Genomic DNA, 10853 nt, shown 5'->3' with positions numbered 1-10853 from the left:
CTACACTTTCTGTTTAGCTGGAACTGCTTCTCTCAACAGCTCTCTCTCTCTGTCTCCCTCAAGCACACATGCACACAAACACACACACACACACACACACACACACACACACACACACAGTCCCCCGCTAAAAGAAGCAAATACAGGAAACCACCTTTATCAGAAACTCCACCCCAGAAGTAATTTTTTGCTGCGCCCGCAGAGCTGAACGCCTTCAGCCAGCTTGTACTCAAATATCAGCTCTGTGATATGCCCTGTAACACAAACAAAAAGAAAAAAAAGATAAAAAAACACACAAACTTCTTCTGTTTTGATTAAGTGTATCTGACTGATAAAAATTACCACTGCCTGTTATACGCTGTCATCTACTAAGGAGATTATTTCAAAACATAACAAATCCCTTTTGGCTCACTTCAGTTCCCTTTGATTGTGGCATTTTTTTGTGCTAACTTGGTCAGTTGTTTAACAAAATAGTTGTTATTTGGTAATATAAAAGTTCAAAGAGCTGCATATTCATTAACTGTAAGTTCAACAGCATGGTACACTGCTTGTATAAACATAATGTTCCAACACAGTCATCTCCTCCCTGCCAGAACAGGCTGGTTCATACCGACAGGCGCCTCAACAACAATAATGGCAGCTTTGAAAGTGAGTTTTGAGCTTGAGGAATCCCAATGACAGCTCTGAATGCTTAAATGTGTGATGGTTTTGATTCCGATGGTAGACCAGTGTTGGGCAGGTTACTTGGAAATGCAATTATAACTTATTACACAACAAAAGTGCAGTTACTGTACATTACTCATTACAATACTTTTCATTCCTCAGCCCAGCACCATCTACAGCACCAAAGTCTCCTCACCCACATGTCGCATTTTCTCTATTTAGAACTTCTAGAAATTATGTTCATATAATAATCATTTCCAAATTTGATTATTATTGAATTGGATTAGCTTCACTGGAAACATGTTTTCTATTTGCACAAGTTATTATGTTCCTGTGCAGAAGTCGCAGAGGTCGTGGGAAGGTGGTCAGAGTCGTGGGCGGACAAAGTGGAGGACTGAAGTTGGGTTTTGGGTCTTCCATTTCACATGTGGTGAGGTTTTAGGCAACTGAAACACATTCATTATGGTTAGGTAAAGATTTTGGTTCTTGTTAAACATTTAAAAAACAAACATGTGCTGACAGTTTTCCCTAAAATTTACCAGGTATTGTAAACTGCCTCAACATAACTACGGTATAAAAACATGCCATGAGTGGACAACGCATACATCACGCATAGGAGCGAACCAGTGGCAGGCGAACCAGACCTTTATCGTCATGGTAACAATAACAAACATGCAGTTAAGGTTATGGAACGGTTATAGTTTGGTTAGGTTTAGGCACAAAACTACTAGGTTAGGTAAAGACCAGCATTTAAGTCCTTAAGGTTAGAGGATCTTTGTCGTCATAGTTACAGTGATAAATATACAGCTAAGGTTGTGGAACGGTGAAGGGAAAAAGCACTTAATCCAAAGTGTCCAGATCCAAATCACTAAAGCTTCAGTACAGTAGGAGACCTTGGAGCAGCCACTAAGGCCTACATCTGTTGAATGAGACCAAGTGCAAGGAGCTTCTGCGAAGAAAGGCACAGTAATTGCACAGTAAGAGAGAGTTAGGCTTGTTAGGGTATTAGAGGTGTTAGGAAAGGAGGTGCTCATGAATCCTCAAGACATTCTTAAAAAAAGAGAGGAACACCACTGGTCTATAACGTGCGATAACGCGCGGTAGCTCTAAACTAACATGGAGCTGTGTGCACTGCTGTTAACAAGACAGAAAGACCTGACCAGGCAGTCGAGGGAGTGAAACTGAAAGGACTGAGTGGAGGGATGACATAAAGTTAGTGCAGCTTATCTGGGTAAGGCCTGCATTGTTTCTTGTGTCGACAACCAAGGCATTTAGTGTATGTGATGGCCTGTTCGTTGTGAGTAACCCTAAGGCTTAATGGTGATTAAAACCCACAGACCTAACAAAAAATGATTTTACTAGTACTACCTGTGCTGTGACAGTAATTAACATGTAAAATAAAAATAAAAAACCATTAAGGTTTGGAGGTGACAACAACAATCAACAGCTAGCTTAGCCATGCAAGCAGGACTCTAGAAGTTTTGTCCTTACAGTGAAGCTGCAGGCTTTATATACATTTCAAATCCTTGATTCCTAAAGGCAGTCTTATCAATAGCTTAGCTGCCAAGCTAAGACCCAAGACAACTTCAGAGTTATCAGAAAGCATATTTCTCCTCTTTTGGCAGAGCTACTTGAGTCCCCCCACCTCTAGACCAGTCTCCTCTAGGATAATGCAGAAATTAAATGCATAAAAACCTCCCAACCAACTTCAGAGAAGACGAGAAACAAGTCAAGCTCACAAAATGTAAAAATTACCATCTGAATTTCATACTTTTTGTTCCTGGGTAAAGCAATCATATCACTACCTCACACTGCAAACAAGACCAGGCCTGCTTGATGCTTGATTACCTCTAGTTAGCATGAATTTGACCTGTATTGTATGCATGTGTGTGTAGACATGCCTGTAGGGAGTGAGAGAGAGAAAGGGTGAAAGAGAGAGAGAGAGAGAGGGAGGGAGAGGGAAAAGAGAGCAGGTGGTGAGAATAAAAAGCATCCATTGCTCAAAAGGAAAATTCAAAACCCTCTTGGGCGTTTTTTGATCAACTGACATAACACAATTCTCACACTGTTGCATATTTCATACCTTGTTAAATATAATTAGAAAAACATTCACAGGAAGAAATCTGCACGATATACATTCATTACAGCCGCAAGTTCAAGTTTACAAAAGAGTGACGAATAATAATCACCGTGTTGATAGCCATTGTAAAAAGGGGCTTTTGTGTTAAAGAGAGCGTGGAGATTGTACAGCTGGGTCCAAAGCTGTGTGAGCGAACATAAATACTTACAACAGTTTGTTTTTAATTGTGATTAGGTGTCATCAGATGAGCTTAGTCCCATATGTCTGTCAGTGAATTAATAGTGACGACACAGAATTTCACCCCGCAGGGAGGATATCAATGAAAGACAAATGTGATTTAAAAATCACATTTCATTTAATGCTCAGTATTCACTAAAAAAATACACTCTGAGTTGTGTCGAATCCAGCATGGCTCCACATGGCAAGGCATTGCCTGGACAAATAGGAAACCAGATTGTGAGACTTCAAAAAGATGGGAGATGGTTCAAGTGCATCAGTACACCACTGAACATAAGCCACAGCTGCAGCTAGTGCTGGCCCAAAATGAAAAAACTAAGCTTTCTAATGTATTTCAGCAAGTTCAATATGAATCGAGTTTACACTGGTGCATACTGCCTCCAGGAAATAGATTCATGCCGGAACTCTAAGTCTGACACTAACAACAGCTTTTAGCTTCTCCCGCCTACTCACCTTTTATATGCCACAAAACTAAGGTGAGACGGCATTTCACCTTTAATAGAGCTACAAACTCACCTAAGTACTGTGTGTAAAGTGAAGCCTGCTTTAAGCAGTGCAGATAGTGACTGACTAACACATGTTTTCCCCTTGGCCTAGGGGCTTACCATTGGGATAAACATGCTGCTGAGTGTTCATTAATACAAACCCAGACAAACTGGTGAAAACCTGCACAAACCCAAATACTCATCTCAGATACTGCTTATACCAGCTATTTTAGCGTTTTGTTGTTTTTTTTTTTTTGTGAATGACTTTTTTATTGAATCATGTTGACAAAATGAACAAATAGAGAAAAAAAGTCTGTGTATACATATACATACTATATATACTTCTAAAATAAATGAACATAGAATTAATTCATGGTATATTTTACCTATCTATGAAATTAACTATGGTACAAATTGAAATAATGTACAAGCATGCATACTGTATCCTTTAGCTTGGGCATATGTACAGGCTGACATATACCTGCATCATCTTAATTTATATAATCCTTGTGTGCACATACACCCAAGTACACATGCATGCACAGACATAAACGCAACTAAATGCAAACAATTAGCAATCATGATTTCCCTCCCTAGTGAGTGATCTGCAGACCCCCCCCCCCCCCCCCCCCCCCCCCCACCCCACGCACACTCTTGTAACCTTTGAGCACACAAGCCCTCTAAACTTCCCATAGGCCTATTTACTGCAGCCCTATCACTGAATGCTAAAGAGACTGCGTGACAGCTTCAGAGCTCGCTGGATTCATTCATGTACCAGAAATTCCAAATGTTGCTGCACGGGGAAGCCGCTTCTTGCTGAAACTTACAAGAGCTGATGCATCCTCAACAGGCCTGGTCGTAGGCCCTTATCAAGCTCCCTTAGTGCGGATCATTTCAAATGGACTAGGAACACTAAAATGCCATAATACCTCTGTCAACGAGGTTGCAGAACTCTAATTCAGAAGTTTAGTTGCTACTCTAATTTATTCCCACTAGCTAGCATTACGTATTGGCTAGCTCGCTAGCTAGCTATCGTTAGCTGCCATGTGCTCAGATATCAACGGTATTTCTGCAAGTACCATAAACTGACACTGTCAGTGTCACTTTCTAACCACATAATGAGAGACTGCATTAGAGAAACGTACTCAGACAGTTATTCAGATAGCTAATTTCCTGATCACACCACAGTCTGCCCTCAACATTTATACCACTCCTGATCCTGCCACTGCTTCTGAGCCTGTGTAACATCAGTCCTTCAGTAACTCATCTAGGACATTTTTAATGTGCCGCTTTGATTGAGCAATTCACCCAGCATAGTCACGTCGTATCAAATCAAGCAGCTTCTGTGGCTGCAATGAGTCTTCAGTTTAAGTTAAACCTATTTAAGTGAAACATGGAGGTGGGAGTGGGCTGATAAGAGGCTGCATGAGAGCAGAAGGTGTTGGGGAGATGACATTTATAGATTACATTATGAATGCAAGTTTGTATACCCAATATATACTGAATGAAAACATGACCCCCTGTTCAAGGAATCCTGGCAGGACAGGAATTTTTACAATATGACAATGATCCCAAAGTCTCTGCAGTTTTTAAAGAAAAAAAAAAAATCTTAGTATTTTAAAGTCTTTTAAAGCAGAAGATAGAGCAACAAATTCCCTGCAGCAAAAAGCAGCTGAAAAGAATCATCTGTGAAGAACAGAAGAACATCTCTTCACAGATTTATGCAAGACTGAGACCATCCATGCCAAAGGCGGGCATAACAAATATTAAACAAAAAAAACAAGAGAACAGAATCTGACAAATGAAGGGTGTACTGACTTTAGTTGAATTTATGAACCTGTAATTATAGGTTAGTCAAATGTATTTCAAATTAATTGGCTTCATTCTTCTTGGCCTTCGTCTCAAAACAAATAAAAATGTATTAAATGAACAGGATTTGTAGTTACTTAACATTTTAGTGATATCTAAAGATACTGCTTTGACTAAGGTGTGGTTGAAGTCCTATTTGTTCAGGAGATTGTGGCCATATTCCACATTTTTTACATCAACTATAAAAGTGTCTATGAATTAGATTCTACGTTGAATGCATACACACACAATCCCTCTTGAGGAACTAGACACATATGTATATGAGTGCAGCAGAGATAAGCGTCATCCCTGGGGTCTGCATGTAAAAGCAGTTTATAAATTATTATCTTACACTGAAGCCGGGAAGACATTAATGCAGAGCATCTGTGGGTGTCAAGGGGGAGATCTATGTATATCTGAGCACTGCCATGTTTTTTTATTTACCTGTGGATGAATAAAGAGATGATTTATCAATCCACCTCTTGTGTTCCCCACTCTATCTCATTCCACCTCTCTTCTCTGGGGAATTAATCAGCTGTCTGACACATGCACCGAGGCAGACAGGGAGGCAGACAGAGGGAGGGAGATAGGAAGAAAGATGATGGGGAGGAGGGGGCTGAGAGGGATAAGGGTGGCACGAGTCAAATTGGAAACATATCCTTTCAACATGTCCTATCTGAGCATTTTATCTGTGAAAAGAGGCGCAAGGGGGTTGACCCCCATGGTTCAAAGGCCTAACTCAATTCAGCGATGGAACCGTGGCCATCTCCTCACCAGCCGAACCAACTGCTGCAGCTGCAGGGAAATGGGATTGTCGTGCAGAACTCCTCTCCCAACACCTGCAACCCATCCAGGACAGAGAGGGAGAGACAGGGAGACAGCCTCCTCCAGCCTCACTTTTTTTTATTTGAGCAGTCATGTAAAATAAAAAATGATTATTTTAAAATTCAGAGAACATTAAGGGTCAGTATCACACCCCACATAGCCCTCCTCCTTCTACACCTTTGAAGAAGGTCGGCTGGGCCTATGGCACATCACCCATCCTCTATTTTTATCTGGGCCCAGGTGGGATTGGATCCAGATGGGGCACCTGTTCACCTCTCTGTCTCTCTCTCTCTGTGTGCTCTGAGCTGGAGTTTCCTGCTCTCAGATCTGACCCTTTCAATGCCAGCTACACTTCATCCCCTTGAGAGTAAGCGAAGAGCTGACAATTGAATCAAGCAGTGAAAAAGTGTCTGCATGTGTGCATCTGAATGAGTGTGATTCCTATAATGATACAGAAATCCAATAGCTGCTTGACAAGTGTGTTTTCTTGATCATTCTTCACCATGCATGCAAGACATTCATGGTAACACTATGACCTGTTTGGAATGAGATCTTCCAAAATCACCCCACAGATCAACACATCTCTGCAACTGGCAACAATACTACAACACAACATTAAAATAGCTTGGGCTGCGGAGGCTTATGTTTCTGTAAAAAGCACGGTACAAAAATACAATACAATAGAATACAGTAAAAAAAAAATGGTTCAGTGGTGACTTTGCAGCTTGACTGAATTATGGGCCCATTCATTTTAAGTGTTGGGGCAAGAGGGGGTTGTGTCTTATGATCCAATAGCAAGGTAGAATACCCTAGACCCAGTGGGTTAACCTAACAGGAAACCTGGAGGATACACCCTATTAGGCCTGTACTTCCTGCTACTTTGAGGCATGTACAATTTATGAGCCCAGAGGTACGGTGCACCACAGCAGATCTGATGGATTTCCTCTTTCGTTCTCCAAAAAGGACCGGGTTGGAGCATTTTATGAAAGAAAAATGAGAAAAAAAGAGAAAGAAAGGCAGATAAGGTGAATAAAAGAACCATCTGCAGGGCACTCTGCAAAGCCTTGTGCCAAACGGTCTGGAAAGAATCACACATCTTGGCAGTACATCCTATAAATATGCTCTGATCCTTATAATTCAAATGAAACGTAGGAGGATATTAAATAGATCCCATTGCCTGAAAGCCAATGTATATCAGTGCCAGTGGTGTGAGCACTTCAACTCACCAGGAATAGACGCTTACTAGAAATAACTTAAAATTGATAACAGATTTACATAGAGCGCTTAAGACAGGCTACAGTTTCCTTTGCTCTATCTATACAGAGTATCACAGTATATCTTTGTCACATTGAACTGACAGACTATCATGCACACAAAGGACTCCTCTCTGTAAAACTGTATTTGTCAGTACATTTCCAGGTGATTGAACTGTGTTATCAAAGTCTCTTTTCTAGCAGGGAAAAATGGCATTTAAACTAAAACAGTTCCAATCAGTTCTAGTCTTGTATCATTGCAAAATGACAACCAGGCTCCTAGTCTTGCACATAGCACTCATTCTTCACTTAAGGTTTTCGTGATCAAAAAAAAAAAAAAAGAAAAAAAAGAAAAAAATTCATAATGAACCGCTGTGTGTCGGAGTGGTGTCAGGTTCTAGGTTTGCTTGTGTGTGTGGGTGAAGAGAAGTGGCACTTACGCATTTAACAAACCATCAAACAATGTCTCTGCAATGTCTCAGGCTTCAGAAAGTCAGTTCATGATGTAATATGTGTTACGGCTTCTCGTCTTCAGACTTCACCTTCCCTTGCAGCGCTGCAGCCTACTGTGACAGACTCCAGGTGTCTGATGTTATTTTCCGAACACAGAAGTATATGTCATGTTACATACAAATACGGCACAGTTACAAGAATGTGTCAAGGGAGTGGTATGTGTTAGTTCTCTGAGTCAAATGTTAATGAAATAAAAAATTACATTAAATTAGCCATTAAAATCTGTAATAAAATGCATTTTGTGTCTGTTTGCATTCATGTTTTGACATATTGATGATAAATCATAGTAAATATCCATTCTCATTACACATTGTTGCATTGCTACACCAGCATTGGTTCAGAGAGCAGGAGGATGAGAAAAGATAGATAAAAGAGGGATGAAGGGTAGAAGGAAGTACAGGAGGAATGGGGTCTGGATGAGTTGGAGGATGGTTTAACCCCCTTCAACTCAAGAGGGGTAGATTGAGAGTTTGGAGAAGTATATCAGGAAGAGGAGGACGAGACATGAGATAGGCAAGCAGTCTCCATAGCTGTCAGAGATGATAGAGTACCTCAGCATCTTGGAAGAGACTCTCTCTGACTATTATCACGCTGTAGTAAAACCCTGATCCCTGCACTGCTTAGATAGAGACCCTGTAGAGCTCAGTTTCACCATTGGAGCAGAAGGTTAAAGGTTGGGCAGGTCCATGGGGTTAACCACCAACTGCATTACACCATATACAGTGGGTATTAGATAATGAGAAAGAAAGAAATGTGAATGTAATAGTTGACTACAAAGTGACCCACAGATGAAGAAAACATCATATAACTGCATGGCTGAAAGATACTATTTGTTGGATGCTAACGTCCAAAGTGCAGTGCAGTTTGTGCAATATCTGAGACTCAAACCTGATAATTCAGTCCGTTATTTTTTATTTTATTTTATTTTTTTATGAATTATGCTTCATATTCTTGGCGTATTATCTGACTAAGAAAAGAAGCCAAAATGTGTTCACATTTATTTTCTGCTCCCAAGGTAGGTTACTATAAACAGTCGTCTATCATAGATGACAAGATAGTTAAAAGAAAGTAAAATTCAAGAAAAACTATAAATAATATCTATTTCAACAAAGTGAATGTTTACAGTTCTACAGTAAAAAAAAAAAACAAAAAACAAAAAAAAAGAAACATGTTCATCCATTGAAAGAGCTATTTGTAAATTTTGCTATTGCTACATACCAGCATCAGTATTAACAGCCATTTACTTACTAGTCTTGTTGAGAGCTTTAGACGTTGTTGCATTAACAACACATGAGGTTATAATACTTTCTCTGAGCAGCTCTACTTCTTTACAGCAGAATGGCTAGCTGGTTAGCATGCTAAATTCAGTAGAAAGAAGTGAAAGAAATAGAAGCAAAACAAAAGGTTTGCTTTCCACCACGGGAGACAACTCTTGGCAAGTAAAGGAATGAAGTTTGATGCTGAACTCGCAATGTTTCCTATAGACTGGTAAGTAAACAGCTGTTAATGCTAATGTTGGCCGTGTGGCCAACAGCATAGAAATAGCTCCTTTAAATTGTGCAGCTGAGAGCAGTGAGAGTGAATCAAAACAGACAAAGTTACAGGTTGCAAAACTAAACCAAGTGGCTATTAAGCTCCATAGAGTTGAAGGGAACTGCATTGTTGGGAAATTATTCCCTGTGGGTTCATCACTACAAGTGACAACTTTTTCATAAAAATGTCATGTGATCTGTTGTCAACATAAAAATGTTAATTTTAAGATGCTGTAACAAATCCTCTTATAAATTCATATTCATTATAAACATTCTCAAAGTGTCTGGACAAATGAGAATATTCACAGGCTTATTCTCAAAGTGGTTCTTAATTAGTTAATTCTCAATCCTACTTCACATGCTCGATTGAAGTAGGATTAGCTCAACAATGCCTAGTTTCTGTCAGCACTCATCTAACAAAGATGCTACGTGGCGTGATGCTACATTGACTCATAATAACTAGGTTGTGTACGTGTCTGACTCTAGCATTGTTTGTCAAATATTAGATCAGATATAAACAAGGAGTTATTGTTCACATTTCAGGCTGGAATTACATTTAGTGGCAAGGTGACTTTGGCTTCCATCCAAAACAACTCTTGAACAAAACAAAGGACATTATTAACTGCTGTAATAAGCAGTGAATGGAGTCACGTAGGCCTGAGAGACTAATCTGCAGTTGGCTGATTATCATATTTGATTGACTGTTTTAGCTGTACCTTAGTACAGCAGATAGAAAAAGTCCCTTGGATAAGAAAGTACACTGTGAAAAATCCTCCCATTTCTTGAAGGCCAAAGCATTTGCCCTGTATCAAAAATATCTTGCCTCTCCCACTAACAGATGATGACATTTGGAATATGATTTAGCCTTGTCGCCAGGTTACTATCAGCTTGGGGCCTTAGGTAAACACATTTGATGGGACCCAAAGGTCTTGCACCAACACTGGGCTGGGAGGATAGGCAAGTGCGCAGGCCCTTGGCCCTGCTAAGAATCAGCAGAAGCCAAGCAGGAAACATCTGGAAGACCCAGTGCAAACAGATGTCGGAATGAGATAAGAGCCCATGAGTTAGAGTTCAGCCTCCCATCTCAGTATGATGAGGCTTTGTAACATCCAGGTGGGCCGTAGCCTTGGCTCCAACAGCTCAAAGGTCCAAATAATCAAACTGCAGGTTTTTCTTTTTCTTTTTTCTCACACTAGCATCTGGTCGAGGCTGTGAATGTTGTCAGTAACTTGTGTTCCATTGTTCCTGGTCTCATTTTGATCCATTGTCAGCCAGACTCTCATGAGACTCCCTTTATACAATGTTTGTGCCTCTCCAGGTCACCATTTACATCATTTCCTGCCATAGTTTTAACATTGACTGGGCAACAAAGTGATGTTTGCATCAGGGGTAGCCATTCACTTATAGTGCCCACACT

This window comes from Trachinotus anak, unplaced genomic scaffold (assembly GCF_046630095.1).
Source record: "Trachinotus anak isolate AG129_WGS33_773 ecotype Australia unplaced genomic scaffold, CSIRO_AGI_Tana_v1 ptg000034l, whole genome shotgun sequence".
Classification (NCBI taxonomy): domain Eukaryota; kingdom Metazoa; phylum Chordata; class Actinopteri; order Carangiformes; family Carangidae; genus Trachinotus; species Trachinotus anak.
Note: the sequence above shows the minus strand (reverse complement) of the source record.